This window comes from Podarcis raffonei, chromosome 6 (genome assembly GCF_027172205.1).
Source record: "Podarcis raffonei isolate rPodRaf1 chromosome 6, rPodRaf1.pri, whole genome shotgun sequence".
Lineage (NCBI taxonomy): Eukaryota > Metazoa > Chordata > Lepidosauria > Squamata > Lacertidae > Podarcis > Podarcis raffonei.
In genome coordinates, this window is record NC_070607.1 from 78,141,639 (window position 1) to 78,156,568 (window position 14,930).

Here is a 14,930-nt window from a genome sequence, read left to right on the forward strand (position 1 = left end):
TTTTGGTATGTGACTCACATCTGAGTTTTGCACCAAGCAAAGGTGGGCTACACCACTTGTAGCATCACCCTAGGAAAGTGTTCTTTCTTTAACATTAGCCCCTAATGCCTCTTTTTTCTGGAGAGAGAAGATTGAGTCTGATGATGGCAACGCTTGAAGGAGCTGCCCAGATCCTGGTCTGCAACCCTGGTTCACATGGATCACTTAAACCACAGTTTCCCAGTGTGGATGTCACGGGAAACTATGGTTTAAAAAAAACAAGAAAAGCCAGGAAACGGGATTCTAGTTCAAAACATCTGGAGGGACCAGGTTCGTTAGAAACACAGGCAAGAGATATTTCTGATACAGTCGTACCTTGGTTTTCGAACAACGTAGTTCTTAAACATTTTGGCTCCTGAACGCTGCAAACCTGGAAGTGACTGATCCGGTTTGTGAACTATTTTTGGAAGCCAAATGGGGCTTCCATGGCTTCTGATTGGCTGCAGGAGCTTCCTTCGGTTTCCGAATGTTTCGGAAGTCAAACAGACTTCCGGCACGAATTCTGTTCAACTTCCAAAGTACGACTGTATTTCTGATAAACTTGCTCTTAATCCACTATAGCAAGGTCAAGTTGTCCTCATGTCAAAACGTATTTTAAAAACTTTTGCCACCCTGGGACGGCAGAGCACAAAGCCATGTCCCTGCCTCTCAATCATTCCTGCTCTTTTAATAGCTTGAATATTCTTGGGGGATTGTGGTGGGCAGAGATGCAATTCTTCACAAACAGAACTTCCTTTCAAGTCAAAATTTTGTCCTGATAAAAGGCAGACAAAGAATTGGCTCCCTGCAGCAAGCCAGACATGAAGGAAGGCTTTTGTTTCTCTGCCAGCCCACAATGGTCATTGTTCACCAATAATACTATGCAATAGAGCAGAGTTATCAGATACAGAAAGGGAATCCTCTTCTTATGTTTCCAATTCAATAAAACAACTGGAGCAGACTTTCTTCTTCATAATAGTAACTCCCCTGCCTGGGTTGATGGTCTGGAACTTCAGAGATTTGAGGCTGATGCATTGCACTGCAGGAATCTAAATCAGCATGCTTTTTTCTTTAATGAAGAAAGCTCTACACAGGAACTACCAAAGTGGGACTACCCAAGTGGGGAGTAAAATTGTGTGTAAACATAAGCTTGGTATATTGGCTGGTGGTGTATACTCTTGAGTCTCATCTAACTATTTTCATAATTGTTTAACTTTTAGTCCATGATCTTGCCTTCTTTAAGTGGGGTTGTCAAAATTGGTGCAGGCGCTGCTCCTATACCAGGAGTTAGGAACCATCTGCCTGTGGGCCAAATCAGACCTCACATGCTTGTCTCCCAATTGCTCATTTGGAAGCAAGGCATGCTGTCAGCACCAATCAGCTGATTGGTGGTGGTAGCTAACCTGGGTGGCATCTGCTTTGCTATGGGGTTCATGTTATGTACTGAAGTTCTCACCCTGGGCCAGCAGGGGGATACTGTAGATAGCAAATAAGGGATCGAAAGTGACGTTCAGTGATTTCGCTTGGTGTTTCAGCTCAGTGATTGAGCTCCGCTCAGAGGGTGGCTGCATCTGGTTGTGCTCTGTTGTCCATCTATCCCATCCTCGTCACCAGTGTTAAGTTGTGAGTGAACACATCAGACGACACAGCAATTCTTCGAACAGCTCTTGTTTATTCACAGGCCAGAACAGAACTGAACTGAAGGGTTCAGCCAGCCTGCTTATATAGAGCTCCACTAGAACGCAACAGTAACCATTTTCTGTAACTATCCAATCACTGAATGTCACTTTCGATCCCTTATTTGCATATGTGGACCTGAACTATCTACAGTATCCCCCTGCTGGCCCAAGGTGAGAACTTCAGTACATAACACCTCCTGATTAGAAATGCCCTTAGCACAGCCAGTCCCTGCCCCTGATCAGCAAGGACAGCAGGCCATGATGGGACTTGTGCCTTCAGCAAGCTTGTTCCACAGCTGCCAAAACAACCCTAGAAAGAAGCAACACTTTTTATGGTTTAGCGGAATCACATATTGCACACAAACAGAAGCATTTTAACAAAAAAGAAGCTTGTTCGGTATTTCCACAGAAGATGAACCCAAACCATTAGATGAATTGCTCTATCAAGAGCCATTACATTCTCATAAATGAGTTCCCAGCACTCGAGAGTCTAAAGTCCCTGAATATAATGGCTGCTGTGACTAATCCAGAGCAGCAATCTCTCTGTATGAGAGCTTGTATTGACTAGATCTATTAAGACAAAGAACAGCAATCACTGGTAGAAACTGTTCACCAGCCTGGTCATTCAAAATCTTCAAGCAGGGAAGCATTTCTACTTGGTATCGTAGGTACTGATATTAATAGACAAGATAAAAAATTGTTTTTATATGCGACAACTGCAGCAAGAGTATTATTGGCACAGAAACGGAAGCAAGAAGAATTACTGACGAAAGAGGGATGGCAGATGAAATTAATGGACTATGCAGAATTGGACAAGATGACTGGAAGAATTCAAAACCAGCAGGGCCAGAAATTCTTGAAAGATTGGAGTAAATATGTGAGTTATTTGAAAGACAATTGTACTCAACTTACTACGCCTGTAGGACTACAATAAGTTATGTAAGGAGAACGATATGAAATATTACAGAAAGACTTATGAGAAGGGATTATAAGTTATTGACTATTAAAAGTAATAGTTAGGGCAATAAATGTAAGATTAAAAGAGGAGGTTTGAAAATAATTAGATGTGGTTGAGGGAAGTCTTAGGCTAAAATAGAGAGAGAGAGAGAGAGAAGGAAGGGACAGAGGGAAGCAGCAATAACCAAATCTACAGTTGTAATAATAATAATAATAATTTTTATTTATACCCCGCTCTCCTGGGCCAGAGCTGGGCTCAGGGCAGCTAACACCAGTAAATTTACAATAAAAACATTAGGGGGGGCAATTTAAAATACAGGTTAAAATACAACTATGTCCCATTGGCTACTTACCTCCTTTGGATCAACTCTGTCCAACTGCAGCTGTAAAACTGGCTCCCATTTTCTGATCAACAAGCAGCTTCAATATCTATTAATCTACACATGAATCCAGAGTCAAGCTGATACAGGGAAGGAGCGCAGCTTTGTGGTGGAGAGCATCCTATGCACACAGAAGGTCCCAGAATCAGCCCCTGGAATCACCAGGTAGGCCGGAGAAAGATTCCTTCCCCAAGCCCAGGAGAGCGCCTGTTTGTCAGTGCACACTGGAACATAGGAACCTGCCTTATACTTAGTCATTTCATTGGTGTATCGAGTTCAGCATTGTCTAAAATGACTGGCAGTATCTGGGATATTGATTGGGATCTCTTCCAGCAATACCTGGAGACGCTGGGCACTGAATCTGGGATCTTTTACATGAAAAGAAGGTGCTTCGCCATTGAGCCACAGCTCTTCCCAAGTGTAGACAATACTGAAGTTGAGGAACCAACTGGATTTTGTATAAGGCAGCGGCTGCATTTGGAACTGCCTGCTCTAGATAACGCGTCACAATACTGTCACTGTCCTTTCATAAGTGGATAGAAAGAGTCAGGCCCCATCTGCACTCTACATTAAAGTAGCACACTTTCCTCAAGGCATAGCTGTCAACGTTTTCCTTTTTTTAAGGGAAATTCCCTTATTCTGAATAGGATTCCTTCCAAGAAAAGGGAAACGTTGACAGCTATGTCTCAAGGAATCCTTGGAACTATCATTTGTTAAGTGTCACATTAAGAGTTAACCAACTATAGTTTGTTAAGTGTTGTTAGGAGAACCTTATTTCCCTTCAAAGAGCTACAATTACTATGGTTTTCTGTAAGAGGGATTGAATGTTAAACCACTCCGTAAATTGTAGCTCTATGAGGGGAAACAGCACTTAGCATTCTTAACAAACTACAGTTCCCAGGATGCTTTGGAAGAAACCAGATGTTATGCAGCCCAGTCAGGCCCCAGGAGGGAGCTAATCAGCCTATTAGGCCAGTAGGATCCTAGAATGCAACAACTGATTGGCCAGCAGGTGCAGCCCAATCGGACTCCAGGAGGGAAGCAGAATCAGCCAATCAGATGGGACCCATTGTGTAAATAATGTATATAAAGCCAGAGGTTTTGGGGGAAATTCATTCACTGTTTCACAAGCTGCAATAAAGAGCATGAAATCACCACGCGACTCTATTTCACTATGACTGTGTAAAGTGTCATGGTGCTGCTTTAAATATATCTCACAGGTGGGGTCGTAGTCTGAGAGCAGCAGGTCTGAGTACAGATGGTAGTTTTTAAGGGCTTTTGTCTATACCACAGTTGTATTAACTCCTTTAATAATTATGTCCTCTTCGTTAAATGTTCGGAAAAAGTCAGAAGCCCAAGGCAGTATAAGTTCCTCAACTACGTTTATTCAACATTGTCAATGACAATGGCTCACTCATAGGAAAACAAATCCCGAACTCACAGGACTACTCAATAAAAGCCCCAACATGAACTGACCGTTGACAGTTGACAGTGCATGCGCTTACTTACCATTAGAACGTTCGTCTACCAATGCTTATACGATTGGTTAAAACACGCCTTGTAACATAAAAAGTGTTAAACCCAATACATAATACTAGGCAATCCTGGAAACTAGTTCTAGAAGTGTGGGTCTCTAACTGATCTTTTTGTGGGGAGGTTAGACAATGAATTTGCTGGTATATGATTGAATCCTACCTGAAAATATAAACATCTTAATCTGAGTCAGTTTGTTCAGTGTTAAATCATGACAGGTAATCTTTGAAAAGTGTTTCATTCTCCTCAGAGGAACTGGGATTCCAGATGCTGTGTGCATCCTGTATTTAATTGAAGCATAAAGTTTTAAACTTGTGCAGAACCATCAGCTCCTCCTGGTGAGAATGGTCTGCAGTTCAGCAGGGCACTGAAGATCCCTGAGAAGAGATTAATGAAAATATACAGAGATCCTGATTACACAACACAATTATGCAAAGCCAGCATTAATTAATGAAGTGCTTGGGGAAGTGTCAAACTTTTGTTTGTCATTTCTGGAAGGAAACTTTGAACAGCCTTTTTCTTCAGTATTGATCCCATTCATTAACTCATTATTACTAGGAATCCAGAAAATGTTGATCCCAGTTTGTTGCATTCAGGGCCTGTCCAAGATGTTTCACTACCTGAGATGGAAGTCAATATATCCTGCCCTCATTTCACGTGCTTTTATACAACTGTTTGACTGGTTTCATGTTGAATTTTTGTTTTAATGATATTAGGCTGTTTATAAATTATTTTTATTAATATGCATTGACTGATCATAGACACCTTACTAGACCCAGCAGAAATATTTCAACTAAACCAGAACTTTTCAAACCCTAGGGAGCCTATGAAGTTTATTTTGGATGGGGGTTGGGGAATCTCAGTGACAAAATCCTGTTTTTTTAATTGAACACGGAACCAGTCAAACAGTGGTATAAAAGCACGTTAAACTAATAACTGGCTTCCCCCTCAACTGCCATGTCCTTTTGTGACATCAGAGGCATTCTGTTGCTAATGGCAACAACTGGGGAGGCATCAGCAGAACCTCCCTAGGCCTCACAACTGGGGAGGCACCTCAACAGTAATTTGTTTATTATTAAAAATATTTACAGCTCCCTCTTCATATATACTCATGCAGTGTGTGTGTGTGTGTGTGTGTGTGTGTGTGTGTGTGTGTGTAAGAGAGAGAGAGAGAGAGACAATAAATTCAAATATTTCCGCTGTCTTTGAAGAAAAAGAATCACAACTACAGGTAGATGCATTTAGAAAAACATGCATTTCCACTAATTTCAGCTTGGCAACTTGAGTTTCATCTATTCATGAATGTCCACCAGTTCCCTATCACATACCACATTTACACATACCATTTGCCTTACCTGCATTTGAAGCCTCCCTTTCATACACGCAAGCATATGCCAACCAATATGCGTGAGGAATGCCGATGGACATATTCACTCATCTTTCCGTTCATTTACATCAGTGCCCCAGATTTAACCCACAAATATCCACCAGTTTCTGTCCACCAGCTTCCAGATGCGAATGTCAACCAGCTTACATCCACAAACACCAACCTGCTTCAGGCTCAGGGCATCCACTGGTTCCCAATGTGATCTCCACCAGCTTCCACCTGCCAACACCTGCCAGCTTTTGCTAGGTCCATCGCTAGACATCAGCCAGCTTGCAACTGTGAATAGCAGCTGCCTTCAAGCTGTGATCCCGCTCAGGAAGTAGACTTGCTTCATGGTTACCCCACAGCACCCCACAGCCAGGTGACTGCCTGCATCCACCTGCCACTTCTCCTCCAGGTGGAAGAAGACTGGGCAGTGCTGAATGTCAGAGCTATTGTCCACTGTGTTCTGTTGGGGAGAGGAACAGGCCCACTTTTATATCCACTCAGCTGCCATGTACTTTTGTGACATCACAGGTAGTCCGTAGCCAACGGCAACAGCTAGGCATCATGATCATCTCCTTGGGCCTCACAATTGTGGGAGCATCTCAGCAGTAATTGATATGCTTGTTTATTTATTTAAAACATTTAAAGACCTACATGGACTGATACCAGGGAGGGCACACCATAAAAATGTTATAGGGGACCTTTTTCAGCCAAAGGGATGCATTCCCCTTCAGAGAAACACCCCCTCCCCCCCAAGATTGCATGCCAGTAGTGGTGGGATCACAGGTGGAAGGGACCAGCCAATGTGTCTCTTATCTTGTGCAGTAGGCTCCATTTCAACTATGTGGAAGTCAAAGGTTTCTACGCACCCCCCCAGCTCATCTTTCAACCCCCTTAAACAAGAAGCATTATGAAAGTTCAAGGAAACATTCCAAAGCACTTGAGGGTGTGGAGTACAGCTGGTGAGGGGTTTGGCTTGGAGAGAGGGCTGCACTTGACTCATGGGCTGGAAGTTACTTACCCCGTCACAAAACCCAGGGCTTATATCCAACATTAGTTCTATTCAAAGTATTCTTCTTTCTTCTTTGGTGATCACTCATAGCCGAGTAAGATTGTCTTCCATAAACACAGTTTTAACAGTGAGTGCGTAAGTGACTGTGGAGGCCAATTCTGAATCCACATGTCCTTCCACAGTGGGGGCATAGGTTTCCGTGTGGGAGTTGATCACGGTGAGGGTTTGCCAAGCGTGCCTTCCTCTTAGCACGTTTCTCCCTTTTACCTTTTCTATTCAAAGTAGGCCTATTAAATCAATAGTCCTTGTACTTGAATCCATATATTTTGATGGGTCTGCTCAGAGTATTTGGACATCATTCTAATTATTACAAACACCAGCATACAAAGACAAGAAGAAAACTAAACAGAGGAGGAGGCTAAAATGCTAGTTTCACATTAAAAAGCCTGAGGGCACTTCTGAATAGGATTGTCAAGTCAGGAGCACCCCAGACTCTGAGGATTTAGGCCACAAACCTCAGTGATGTCACGGGGCAGGTCCCTGTGATGTCACAGGGACAGGCTCTGATGATGTCATTAAGCATGACACATTAAGCATTAACCACAGCATAGCACCTGAAAATGAAGAGCAGACTTTTCAACCTCTGCCTGTTGTGAATTGTTGTTGTGAGGGAAACATGAGATACTTCAGGTCTCATCTAATGGATCTCAAATGATCCCAGGGAGGGGGACCTCCAGTAATTAACCAGAAGGTCTGTGTGGATTTGGAATTTCTGGATCCATGAAGGGTTGTTGAACTTTACTTAGGCACCCTGAGCTTTCAGGCAGGCAAACCTGGGTATCAGCAGATGCACCTGACATTGTGGATGCAAAGCAGAGCAGGACTGGCATCAAATCACACAAGTGACTGGGCATGAAAACACATTCGATTCCTGCAAATGGAGCAAATTGGGAGCATTTACTTACAGAACGGAGAGCAGGGGGGAAAAACACAGCGGGCATTGCTTCAAAACTGCTTTGGCAGGGAAGACTGGGTCAAGGAGACAGATGACACCATGGATTTTCTTAATGTAGGGTAATTACTCACCAAGGAAGGCATAGGATGACAGCTACTTTACCCTTGAGATGCCAACCATCCAACCATCATAGCATGCTAACCACTGGTTTTCTGGGGACAGTACCAGGCGTCTGCAAGTAAGCCTATAACTATGCTTGCTTTGAAGTAAATCCAGTTTAAATCAATTGTGTTTACTCAGGAGTAAACATGGTTAGGTCAGAGCTGAAAGTGCACAGTGTAAATATGTATAACTGTTTCTTAAAGCAGATGTATTATATGTGGGTGGTTCCTAAGAACAATAAGTGAAAAATTGAAGGTGGAATTTACTTGCAATTCCTTAAGTACCATTTCAAGTGATTGCCAGGAATTCTAGCTGTTTGCCTCTTTAAAAAGTGGTTTTGTGTAATACGTGAAGTGGAGATGTTCAGATCTCGCATGTAGTGAGATGCACGAGCAACATGTGCCTCCAGAACTCATCTGTTTCACTACAAGAGCGCAAGGAAGAAGTCTGTGCCTCTCAGGGTTCCCCTTTTGCTTGTTAAGAGATGAGAGAGAGAGAGCAGAGGTTTATTCGGTTTCATTCATGAACTTTCCAAGTGGCTCAGCACAAGTCCCTCTCTCCCTCTCTCAAGTCCCCATCCTTTAAGCAAGATTAAGTGTGGTGACCTTTCTCACAGAGCAGTTTGGAGAATGGATGGAAGGGAAGGGCCACAGTGTTGGTAACTGACTAAAATTAATAAGTGGCCTTTGTACCCTCTGGAGGGCAAAAAGCAACACGAGGAAGCTGAACTTTCATGAGGTGGTGATGGGGTGAAGGAGTATATATGTAGATAATATGCAACACAGACTGCTTCAGCATCTCTTGTGAATCCAAGTGTGGTGATCCCGGACGTTTGACGGTCTATTGACCCTGTGCCACCACTGTAATTGCTTTCTTCGCTGCCACCAACCTGTTTCTCACGGGTACACATGGAGTCCAGTCAGTTGTTAACATTAACAAATAATCAAGTTTATTTTATAGGCATGAACAAGCTTATGGTTTCAGTTAATTTTTCTTGTCAGTTTCTTAATCTTAGTTCCTTAACTGTCCTATTCGTTCCTAACAACTTCAAACTGATTATCCCATCTAACTATCTGACTCCACCTAACAGTTCCTCTCACTCTCTCACCACACAACTCGACCAGTGGCGTAGCGTGGGGGGTGCAGGGGGGGCCGGCCGCACCAGGCGCAACATCTGGGGAGCGCGCGCTCGCACTCGCAGCTCTCTGCCCCTACCCGGCTCACTCACTCTCTCTCACTGCAGGGGGCACAAATTACTTGCCTTGCCCTGGGTGCTGACAACCCACGCTACGCCACTGAACTCGACCAACCCACAGACTTATCCTCCCTCTTCCTTCTCCAACTCCCCACTCTCAACTGACTTCCACACAACTCCAACTCTCACTCTAACTCCTCCCCTCTGCTTCCACGGGCCAATCACTTCACACTCATTTAACCCTTTCCTTATGACCCACCTAGGAGCAAACGCCACACCAAGCATCTGCTTTCTCATGTTAGCTGTGCAAAGTTTGAAGAGCAGGCATGTTGGAGAGTTCCCACAGTTGGAGCAGACTTTGGCTCTCCACAGCTCTGTATCTTGCCAGCATTCTAGTGCATATTTTATTCCTAATACACACTTTTTAATGCAATTTTACCTAATATAAATATTTTTGCAAGTATTTCCCCCCTAATATAATGCATTTTATATGTTATCTCCACTAATACATTTATTTATGAGCACTTTCCCATAGAATATACCTTTCTTTTTTGTACACATTACTTGGAGAACTTCACTACAAAATTCGGAGAAGTGAATATTTTGAAAGATGGTTGTGCTTCAAGTTTGCACACGGTCTTAAGAAGCATTAGGTAGGCAAATTCGCCTTTAAATGTGAATTGAATCAAACTTGTCCCCCGCCCTTACTTTGTGTGTGTGTGAGAGAGTGCTTGAGACATAAAGTACAGCCCCTCACAAACTTCTTGAGCTGACAAATCAATTCTTATAAAAGGGCCATGTCCTTGCGGCCAGCTGGAATGTAGAAGGAGGCATTTGGAACGGGGAGTGCAATTCTGGGAGCAGCTGTCCTAATAATCTGATCTATTTCTGAGGCTGAGAAGTGTAGCAAATCCCCCGTGCTGTCTACTTGAGATAAACATTTCTTTTAAATAACTGATGGTATCAGTTTCCTCACTGCCTGGCCCATATCCTCAGTCCCATTGAACCTGGGAGTTTGCTCCAGCTGGGATCTCATCCAGTTCCCGCCTGTTGACCGGCCAGTTTATCTTTGTGGTCAAGTGTACAGGACCATGGCTATATTAATGGCCGTTTTGTGGCAGGCACTCCACCCCCAGATCGAAAGCCCAAATCTAGAAAATTCAAATGTCATGCATGAGTGATCCTGGCTCCAATATTTGAAATTTTGAAATGAGTTTAAAAAATAAATAAATTCTGGCAGGGAGAAGGATGGTGGCAGGTGGAGAACTATGGCTATGAGAGAGGTCATAGAACTACGTACCACCACTTACCAAATGCGGCTGGAACCATAAGGCAGGAATTGGAAGCCATATAGGGCATCAAAGGTCCAACCCTTTCCCTTTGAAATCCATGTAGAAATGGGAGGAGACAGACTTAGTCCCGTCCCCAGGTAGAACTGGGATGGAAACTATCATAATAGGCCCGTCCATCCCTATTAATACATGAATAGAGATTAAGTTGCTTCTGGAAGCAAATCCCACTGAATAGGTAAAAGGTAAAGGTAAAGGACCCCTGGATGGTTAAGTCCAGTCAAAGGCGACTCTGGGGGTGTGGCGCTCATCTCGCTTTCAGGAGCCAGCGTTGTCCACATACAGCTTTCTGGGTCATGTGGCCAGCATGACTAAACTGCTTCTGGTGCAACGGAACACCATGAGGGAAACCAGAGCACACAGAAACACTGTTTACCTTCCCGCCACAGTGGTACCTATTTATCTACTTGCACTGGTGTGCTTTCGAACTGCTAAGTTGGCAGGAGCTGGGACAGAGCAACGGGAGCTCACTCCGTCGCGGGGATTTGAACCGCTGACCTTCCAATAGGCAAGTTCAAGAGGCTCAGTGGTTTAGACTACAGCACCCCCCTTGTCCCTACTGAATATTCTCTCTGTGATAAAAGTATTTTTTTTGTCCTGAATCTCCCATCATTTAGCTTCATTGGACAACTCCAGATTCTAGTAGTATATGAGAGAAAGAGGCAGAGAGAGAGAGACAGACAAATCACTTCTCTGCATCCACTTCCTGCTCACTGGTTTTGCGAAGATGAGGAGCTGCTTCTAAGCACTCTCTGAACAGAAAACTTAGGATGCCCTCAAGTATGTGCTGATTGAGGAGCTCCAGGGGTTCTTTCAAAACATGAATTGCAAAATAAACAAACAACTTTTGAAAAATTGCATTAATATGATGATGGGAGGTGGGCAAGAGCTCAGCACTGCAGGATTCCACCTCTTCATACTTGCTGGATGTCCCTGACTCTGTAGCAATTTACCTTGCCCGCTAATTGCCATTCTGCACTAATTAGTGGAGAGAGTCCTGAGGTTCAGGGTGGGAGAGCAAAACAGATTGAACTGGAGAAGGAACTGGTTTATATCAATCCCATCTACAGCCCCTCAGCAACTCTCAACTTACTATGACTTTTACAGTGCAATCTTCTCAGAAGGAAGCAAATGAGGATAGGATTGTGGCCTTTATATATTTTATGCAAAAAAATCCCAAAAAAGCGTAATAGAGTCATATCTTTCTTTTTGATAATGTCTTGCTTCCTTTTCAGGAAGTCTTTAAAAATGAGATTCATGTTTCATTTATATTCTCTCTCTGTCTTTCTGAATAGTAGCCATTCTGTGACATTTCAGATTGCAAAGTCTTATTAAATCTGAGGCTGTTGCCCTAGGGTAGGAATGAAAAACACCTTATTGCAAGGGGAGGAGTTGCACTGCTTTGTCACAAACTCAATCACCTCCTCTGTCATTAAGGGAATTTTGGAAGCCCGAGCTGATCTATATCCTGAGTATCAAGCATTTTTAATAGTTATCATTCCACATTTGCTGAAATGATTTGGTGAGATGTGAGAACTAGTTTTAGAAGGGTTTTGAGAATAACATTTTAAATGTGAGTTTTAAAACAGCCCGTTTTGTATTCAGATATAGAATATGTTGGCCAAATTTAAAATTTGTGAAGAAATATTTTATATGTAACATTTAACCTCAAGCGTTTTAGGAACTCTTGATTGGTGGTGTAGAAACAGGATAGAAACTGTCTTGGCTAAAATGGGGTGGCAATTCTCAATTATCTAACTTTTCGCTCTGAAATTTCTTCAAGTTTCTAGGGTGGAATCTGCACACATGTTAAAAACACTTTTATAATAATCGTTTTGAAAAATGCATCGAATTTGCTATAGGTCACAGTTGCCATCTAGTGTTGCAATTGTATATTGCACATTACAACACATTCAAAACATTTCATTTGCAGCTGTATAGCTGAGTCCTAGATCTCATTGTTGGTGAGAAAAACTTGACAAGGTGTGGCCAGCATTTTGCTCGCGTATCTCTCCATTCTGTGGTATGGAGGTGCCCACTTTCCCTTGCCAAAACCAAAAGCACAACCCTGACGCCTCCAGGCTTCATGCGTTGCATCCCCTACCAGCCCAATCCTTACCAAACGACTTGCAACAAATGTCGCCTTGTATCTTCGCTTCCTTAGGAGAGAGCTTTTGTTCAGCAATGTTCCATAGCTACTGATCATACTGTTCTAATTGCATTGGTTTTTGAAACACCTTTACCCTCTTCAAAGGGTTCTTTAAAATATTTCTTTTGTACTTCTGCAAACTCCAGAATTCCCTCAGCATGCTGACACCTTCCTCTTGATTCCCAGGGTTTCTGTTTGGAATCCATTCTTTTGGCACTGACCGCTTGAATTCCCTATTATTTGAAAAAAGATACCTTGCAAGTTGCTTTTATAAAACTGGGTGCCTCTTTTCTTCCCATAACTTCCCATAACTTGCAGGTCTGACGTTTGCCAGTTGCTCAGTCCGAGGATGTCTATTATAGAGCTCAGAATACGAACTACATAAAGTTGAATTAGCAAATTTAGTTGCCACCCCCCAACCCGCAGTGCTGGAAATAACCCAAGGCACCTGTTTCAGCTAAGCTAAAATCTTTCCATTAACTTCAACGTAGGCTATGATGAGCCCTCATTTTGTATATTTCAGATACCCAATTGACTTGCATGGAAGCTTGATTACAGCAAAGACGGGTAAAGCTCTGGCATGAATTAAACATAACTAAGAACTGAAAATACATGTAATATTCCCACGTTAGTGTGATTAGCAAAACAGAGTATCTTTCATTTATGTTGTCAGTTGCTCCGATAAAAATGCCAAAGCTATCAGCAAGCCTTCTGTTTATAGCATTTTGCTGATCTCCATACCATATCTATGCAAACCGTAAGTGGGAGCTATACTTGAGCCGTGTATCAGCAATCCTGGATCTCCGCCTTGCAATTCCAAATGAGAAGGAGGCTTGGAAGATTCAGTCAATGCAGAATGCAGCTGCAGGAATTTTGTATGGGAGCAGTTCATTTGGATCACCTCCCACCTGGTTTAAAAAGTGCCTCACTGACTGCCTACTCATTTCACAGCCTAGTTCTAAGTGTTGGCACTTACCTTTAAAACCGCTGCTGGCTTGGGATCCAAATACCTAACGGGGCGCCCATCTGCGTACTGTCCTGCCCACATTCTGAGGGCCACTGTTGATGCCCTTCTCAGAGCGTCTCTTCCATCAGAAGTGAGATTCATGCCAACTAGAGTGGCAGTGAGGTATATTAATAATAATAATAATAATTTATTATTTCTACCCCACCCATTTGGCTGGGTTTCCCAGCCACTCTGGGTGGCTTTCAACAGAACCTTAAAATAAAACTTCAAACATTAAAAACTTCCCTAAAGAGGGCTGCCTTCAGATGTCTTCTAAAAGTCAGATAGTTGTCTATTTCCTTGACATCTGGTGGGAGGGCGTTCCACAGGGCAGGCCTCACTACCGAGAAGGCCCTCTGCCTGGTTCCCTGTAACCTCACTTCTCACAGTGAGTGAACCACCAGAAGGCCCTTGGAGCTGGATCTCAGTGTCCAGGCAGAACGATGCGGGTGGAGATGCTCCTTCAGGTATATTGGGCCGAGGCAGTACTGGGCAGCCTTTTGAAGGTCCCAAGCCAGTAACGGACAGAGCAGAGACAGAAGTGAGATGAACAATGAGTGGAACATGTTGCCTTTGTATAGGACGTTAATAGCCAACAAACATCCATCAGTACTATGTATCCAGGCAAGAGTTATTATCAGAGTTCAAGGGCACATTCTATCCCGACAATAACAGTCAAGGAGGATGTGAAGCAAGGCCAGTGAGGGGTGTGTCCTGGAGGAAGGGGTGTGACCTGGGCAGAGTCCCAGGGCATGAAAGAGAAGACTGCAGTTCTGCATTTGGCCTTGGGTTTAAGGTTCCCCACCCTGAAACAGAGAGAGGGCTTTTTCAGCTCCAGCTGTGGAACATCTTCCCAAGAAGGCTTACCTGGCACCAATACACCAGGCTAAATCTGTCTTGCTGCAGAAGGCATTTTACATATTTTTGCTTTTCTTTGTTGTTGTTTTTGTTTTGCTGCTCATCAGCCATGGTTTTGTGCACTGTATTGTCACCTGGCTGTTGTGTGTAATTATTGCACGCCACCCTGGAATCTATTCTGATAGTTTCTTCTATATTCTGAATAGTTTAAAAAAGCAGTTGGAGGAAGAGTCACACCCCACCAGCAGTTACCTTCAATGCATCGAAGGGAACATTTGGGTGACACATCAGCTGAGGTTACAACG